At 35.4% G+C, this 6,836-nt stretch overlaps 1 non-coding gene across 1 annotated transcript; it reads right to left on the bottom strand.

Moving 5' to 3' along the window:
• Positions 1-6,402: 6,402 nt before the first annotated feature.
• Positions 6,403-6,506, bottom strand: LOC122103025. The gene has a single exon (XR_006146675.1). It is a non-coding gene; the product is annotated as a U6 spliceosomal RNA (small nuclear RNA).
• Positions 6,507-6,836: the final 330 nt, after the last annotated feature.

Below are 6,836 nucleotides of genomic sequence, written 5' to 3'. Positions count from 1 at the left end.
GGGATTTTAGCAAAGAAAATCCACCTCTTCACCTGTGTCTAAGCCTCAGATATCACTAACACTTCATCTTCAACTCATTTCATCAGATATTTGTAAAGTTTCTCTTTCCCTTTATGTAGGAATACTGCAGTCAATATCAACTCAGCTGTGGGACTGGATCAATTGTATGTTAATTGCTAGCACCTAAATCAAGAACTGTTACATCAAAAAAAATGAACCTCTCATTTGGAATAATTGTTTTCTCTTTTTATTACAAATCTGTGCTTTATTAATTCCTAATGTGATACTGGACCTCCTGATAGAATGATGATATTTTCTTTCTCTTCAGCAATTGTCCTTCTCCCACATGTGGTCAAATATTTAAGATTTCAAAGATTTCCATTGATAATTCATTAAGTTGACCTCTAAGATAATGTGTATTTCTGGAATTTGGTCTGCTGTCTTGTTCTTACATGCACAGGCTTTCTATGATTTATTTGTTCTACAAGGAATTCTACTTTCCAATCTTAGTGTGATCAATTTTAGTCCCTCTCATCAGTCTTTCTGACCCTCTCTCTGGAGTCTCATTTGAGTCTGTCTCATAAAAAATATATTATCAACTAAATGACTCTCAACTTCTGTTTCTGGCCTGACTTCATGTAGTCTGTGATAGCAGCCCTGACTGGCTGTGCTTACTGGAGTGTTCTTTGTTTGTTTTGTTTTTGTTTTGTTTTGTTTTTAGAAGTCTAGGATCACGATTGAAGGTAGTAGCTTTTCTCAGCCTTTGTGATCCCCTGGCTTAGAGTCAATGGGTTTTTCTCCTAAAGATACAAAGAACAGGTGACTAAATTCCTGTTTAAATTGTCTCAAAATGAGGCAATCTGGCATCCTTGCAAAGCCATCAAAAATTCTCTATAACCAATTACAGAAATGTTATATCAGGATGGCTTGTTAAGATGACTGTTCATTGGAAATGTTCATTTCCAAGTCACCACCATACAACTGATCACATCCCTGGGAGCAGACTTTTGGAAGAAAGGTTCCCCTTCCTTCCTTATCTTATTATAGATCAAATCATAATATTCTGCAGTTGTGGTCAGCCTGGAGCACCTTTTCCCAAGAATATTTTGTAGTGTAAAAGAGGAGCAACTATCAAAATAAAGGTGAAAATACTTGTCTACTACAGAATGATTTATTGTGCTTATATCTATTGCTATTTTCACAAAAAAAATCTATTGTTATTTTCATTACTTCAAACACATGGATAATTTATATTGGGATTAGACAAGTGGCAAAGGATTAATAGAATAAAGATTCCATTTACTTTCATATATCCAATATAATATACTTAACCCCTTATGAAAAATTAAATCCAACTGTAGAAACATTGTCAAAAATATAAAATAAGCCTTAATATGAATAATCTGGCACACATAAACCATCATCTACTCAGAAATGCAGTCTCTATAAATATTTATTTGGTGCAGAATAATAAGAATTTAATTAATGTATATGACTTTTATGTATCATCTGTAATACTCCTCGTTTATATAATTGTATATAATTTTATAGACGTTACCTAGACAGGAATTTAACGTGCATGTAGAAATCAAATTTCCACAATTTATGCTAGATGAGAAGAGTCATACTCTCTTGTACTGTGTGGTGTGAATTTTACCACAGTGCTGAACCCTTCCACTTAATACCAAAAGTCATGTGCAATAATTTATTATTTGATGTTAAGATGAGTGCTAATTGTAGAATACACTTAGAATTATTACATTAATTCACAGAATTAAAAAGTAATGATATATTATTTGTTTAAATTCCAATGCTTCTCAATTTTACAATTCATGAAATATATTATTAAAATTAGATTCACTTTCTTCTTTTCTATAGCTGCTAAAAGTAAAATTATATATTAAGGATTCAACATTAAGAAATCAATAATAAGTGACTTATTAAAATGATGTAGTACTAAACTGTGATTTGAATTATGGTTCTAACAAATTGTGATGTAAACAACTGTTAATAGAATTATAGTTAATATTTTTAAACTTACCAGCTTGTTATTTGTTTCCTAATTGTGTCATTTGTTATTTTTGGTCCAAGTTGACTCTTCATCTTTATTGTTTAGTTTTCTATTTTATCTCTATTGGTTTGCTGATTGTGCATTTTGTTTTCCCCTTTTAGTTACTGACATGAGGCTGAAAATCTGAATGCTAGTTAATTACTTCCTATGTTAAAGTAAAATTTCTGCTCTCCACATCTGTTCTACTCTTAGTATAGTATTTTCCCCAGTCCCATATCCTGTCTTGCTGCTCTCATGTATTTTATTTTAGTTTATTTTTATTGTGAAAATACCGTACAGGGGGGTTACAATTACATGGGCAAGATAATGAATAAATTTCTTATCAAGCATTGTTGCCTCCGCCTTTGTTTCCCCTTCTCATCCCTTCTTTATTTTATTTTTTATTTAAATTTTACTGTCAAGGTAATGTACAGAGGGATTATAGTTATCTAAATAAGGTAATGAATTTATTTCTTTTCTAATTTGTTATCCCTTCCCCCATTTTTCTCCCTCTTCCCTCCCAACAGCCCCTCCAAGATTATTTCCAACATATTGTCTTCTGTGTATCATTGTTCCATAGGCTCCCCCTTGTCATTTGTCTCACCATTTTTCCCTTTCCCTAACCTAGTTCATATTTACAATAACCAGAGTTATTCAAAATCAAATACAGTGACTAAATATTAATCAAAACCAAATACAGCGACTACAGGGGATAAACTATAGGTGGGGAAAACACAAAAGGATAAAAAGAAATCCTGCAGTACATTAAGAACAACAACAACAAAGAACATGTCTTGGAGTTCATTTCACTTGGAATCACCTTATACGGTCATATGTACATAGCTATAGGGCTATTCTGCTCATCTACTAAGATTATCCTTGATGTACACAATAATGCTCCCCTATTACCCAGTAATCTCACTTCTGGGCATTTAACCAGGTGGCCACAAGCAATGCCACACTAAAGCTACCAGCACAATTATGTTTATCACAGTATTATTTACCATAGAAAAGATATGGAATCAATCTAGAGGCCCCTCAGTAGATGAATGGATTAAGAAAATGACACAAACACACACACACACACACACACACACACACACACACGGAATACTATGCTTTCATCAGAAAGAATGATACCACCTCATTTGTAAGGAAATGGAAGTTCTTGGAAAAAAATTATATTAATTAAGCCAGACTTAAAAAAACATAGGTCCTAGAGTTTCCTTTATTTGTTTTTTTTTTTAATTTTATTTTATTTTATTTGAGAACATACTGTACAGAGGGGTTACAATTACATGGGCAGGATAATGCATACATTTCTTACCAAGCATTGCAGCCTCCTCCTTTGTTTACCCTTCACCTCCCTTCCCAGCCTCCCCCTTCCCTCCCACCCAATCATACCCCCCCACCCCCCCCCCCCACCGACATTGTAATGCTGGTTTTCACATGACATTTTGTACTTCTCATTGTTGCAACAGGTCCACCTGAATCCTTGAACGACTTGTTTGTCCCCATCTCCTCCACATGTTATACTGACATCAAATATAGTGAAAGCGGGGGTTACACTGTGGGGGAGGGACATACAAAGCAACAAAGAAATAATCTTATAAATGAGTTAGAAACACATGCATGAAAGAAACAAAAACATTAAAATACATATTTGAGGTTTCGTTTTCCTAACATCACATTATCTGACTTTTTCCGCTTGACTCATACCTATACTAGATATTGCAAATAAGGGAAACCATGGGACCTATGTTTCTTTGGGCCTGGCTTACTTCACTTAATATAATTTTTTCCAAGTCTTTCCATTTCCTAACAAATGGGGAAATGTCATTCTTTCTGATGGAGGCATAGAATTCCATTGTGTATATATACCACATCTTCTTGATCCATTCATCTACTGAGGGGCATCTGGGTTGGTTCCATGTCTTAGCTATGGTAAATAATGCTGCAATAAACATTGTTGTGCTGGTAGCTTTAGTGTGGCCTTGTTTGTGATCATTTGGGTAAATGCCCAAAAGTGGGATTGCTGGGTCATTGGGGAGCTCTATGTGGAGTCTTTTGAGGAACCTCCATACTGCTTTCCAAAGTGGTTGAACAAGTTTACATTCCCACCAACAATGAAGTAAGGTTCCTTTCTGTCCACATCCCCTCCAGCATCTGTTGTTGTTAGAGTTCTTGATTTTTGCTGTTCTAACTGGAGTGAGGTGATATCTCAATGTTGTTTTGATTTGCATTTCTTTTATGGCTAGGGATGTTGAACATTTCTTCATGTGTCTATTGGCCATCCTTCTTTCTTCTTCAGAGAAGCTTCTCTTTAAGTCTTTCGCCCACTTACTTATTGGGCAGTTGTTTCTTTGAGGATTTGTTGTTGGGTGGTTTAATTTTTTGAGTTCCAAGTATATTTTAGATATGAGACCCTTGTCCGTTGTATGGCTAGTAAAGATCTTCTCCCAGTCCGTGGGCTTTCTATTGATCTTGCTAGCTATGTCATTTGCCCTGCAGAAGCTCTGCAACCTTATACAATCCCGTTTGTCCAGCCTTTCTTTGATTTGTTGTGTTTCCGGGTCTCTATTCAGAAAATTTCGGCCTGAGCCAAGGAGACCCAGGGTTTCTCCTATTCCATCCTGTAATGTTTTCAGAGTGTCTGCTTTGACTTCAAGGTCTTTGATCCATTTGGAGTTGATTCTGGTGCAGGGTGATATATAAGGATCTAGCTTTAGTTTTCTACATGTAGTTAACCAGTTTTGCCAGCACCATTTACTGAAGAGGCTGTCTGTCTTCCATTCTATTGTTTTAGCTCCCTTATCGAAGATTAGATGGCTATAGGTCTGTAGGTTCATAGTTTCCTTTATTTGTAATAATTAGTTTACACCAAGGATAATCTCATGTATTTTAATTAGACATTTTGTCCTATGTTGAGCATACAACATTATTGCTATATTGTTTGTTATTATTTCTGCAAACAGGCAGGTATATTTAAAGAATTATGTTTATCTTATCCAATACTGGAGGAAGAACATCCAAAAGAGCAACCCCTATTAGGAAGAACATCTCGTACTTACTTAGCTTCATTCCTATGTAAGGCTAGTGTTGTCCCTTGTATCCTCATGTTGTACATTACAAATCTACACCGGTTCATCCTATGTCTCTACTATTTTCTACATTATGACCTAAATGCCCCAGCAATTCCACTTTGCTTTACTTTAAAAAAATATTCTCTCTTAATGTTTGAGTTTGGTGTGTGTGTGTGTGTGTGTGTGTGTTTACAAAAAACAGAAGACAACATTTTTCCTCATTTAGAATACATCATTCAGGTCATTATAGGTTGTGGATAATGGGAGAAGTCTTGTTTTAAGGATGAAACATAAAAATATATTTGTGCATGCACCACAGTTTATTAGTCTGTAGTTGAACACTTAACTTCAATTATTATCTTGGCTTTTGTGAATAATGTGAATAACAATGAAATACAGATATATTTACAAGTTACCCAGAGAGAAATAATCACATGATTGGTGGGTCAGATGATATTTCAACTTTGGATTTCTTTAGAAAACTGCATACTATTTTCTGCAAGGAGAATACTAACCTGTATTTTGACCAAGAGCGTAGAAAGTTTCCCTTTCTCCACACTCTCACCAGCCAACATTATTACCTTTTGAGTTTTTTTTTAAAAGGGCAGGTTTTTACTATGTGCAGGACCCAAGATGACCTCAGACCCAAATCCTTTTACTCCAACCTCCTAAATGCTTCGAATTACAAGCCTTTACCACCACACCTGGTTCTTTTGATTTTTTTGATGAGGGTTATAATAGTTATGAAGTAGTATCATAGTAATTTTGAATTGCATTTCTCTAATGACTTCTGTTTGCAAAGCATTAAGCCAGCATAGAAGTGGTATTAAACACAACTTTGTAAACCCACTGGCAATTTTCTTTGGGCCTGGCTTACTTCACTTAATATAATTTTTTACAAGTCTTTCCATTTCCTAACAAATGAGGCAATGTCATTCTTTCTGATGGAGGCATAGAATTCCATTGTGTATATATACCACATTTTCTTGATCCATTCATCTAGAAGGGACATCTGAGTTGGTTCCATATCTTAGCTATCATAAATAATGCTGCAATAAACATAGTTATGATAGTAGTTTTAGTATGGTCTTGTTTGTGGTCATTTAGGTAAATCCCCAAAAGTGGGATTGCTGGGTCAAAGGGAAGCTTTATGTGGAATCTTTTGAAGAACCTCCATAATGCTTTCCAAAGTGGTTGAACACGTTTACATTCCCACCAACAATGCTGTATGGGTTCCCTTGTGGCCACATCCCCTCTAGCATCTGTTGTAAAAATATGGAACGCTCCACGAATTTGCATGTCATCCTTGTGCAGGTGCCATGCTAATCTCTGTATCGTTCCAATGTGAGTGTATGTGATGCTGAATTGAGCACAGAATATTTTTTATGTCTAAAGTGCAATTGATTTTTTTAAACTACACAATTCAAAAAAAGGAAGTTCAATAGAATTGTCGTAAAATTTTACAACCATATATTTCTTTTTTATTTTTATTTTTTGTGAACATACTGTACAGAGGGGTTACAATTACACGGGCAAGATAATGAGTACATTTCTTATCAAGCATTGCAGCCTCCTCCTTTGTTTACTCTTCACATCTCTTCCCAGCCTCCTCCCCCCGCCTCCCCCACCCAATCCTCTCCTCCCCCCTCCCCCCGCACCAAAGTTGTAAAGTTCGTTTTCGACATGACAACTTGTACTTCTCA

Source organism: Dipodomys spectabilis, unplaced genomic scaffold, assembly GCF_019054845.1.
Source record: "Dipodomys spectabilis isolate Male_0828 unplaced genomic scaffold, ASM1905484v1 ptg001352l, whole genome shotgun sequence".
NCBI classification, from domain to species: Eukaryota; Metazoa; Chordata; class Mammalia; order Rodentia; family Heteromyidae; genus Dipodomys; species Dipodomys spectabilis.
Note: the sequence above shows the minus strand (reverse complement) of the source record. Positions and strands in the feature narration are given on the sequence as shown.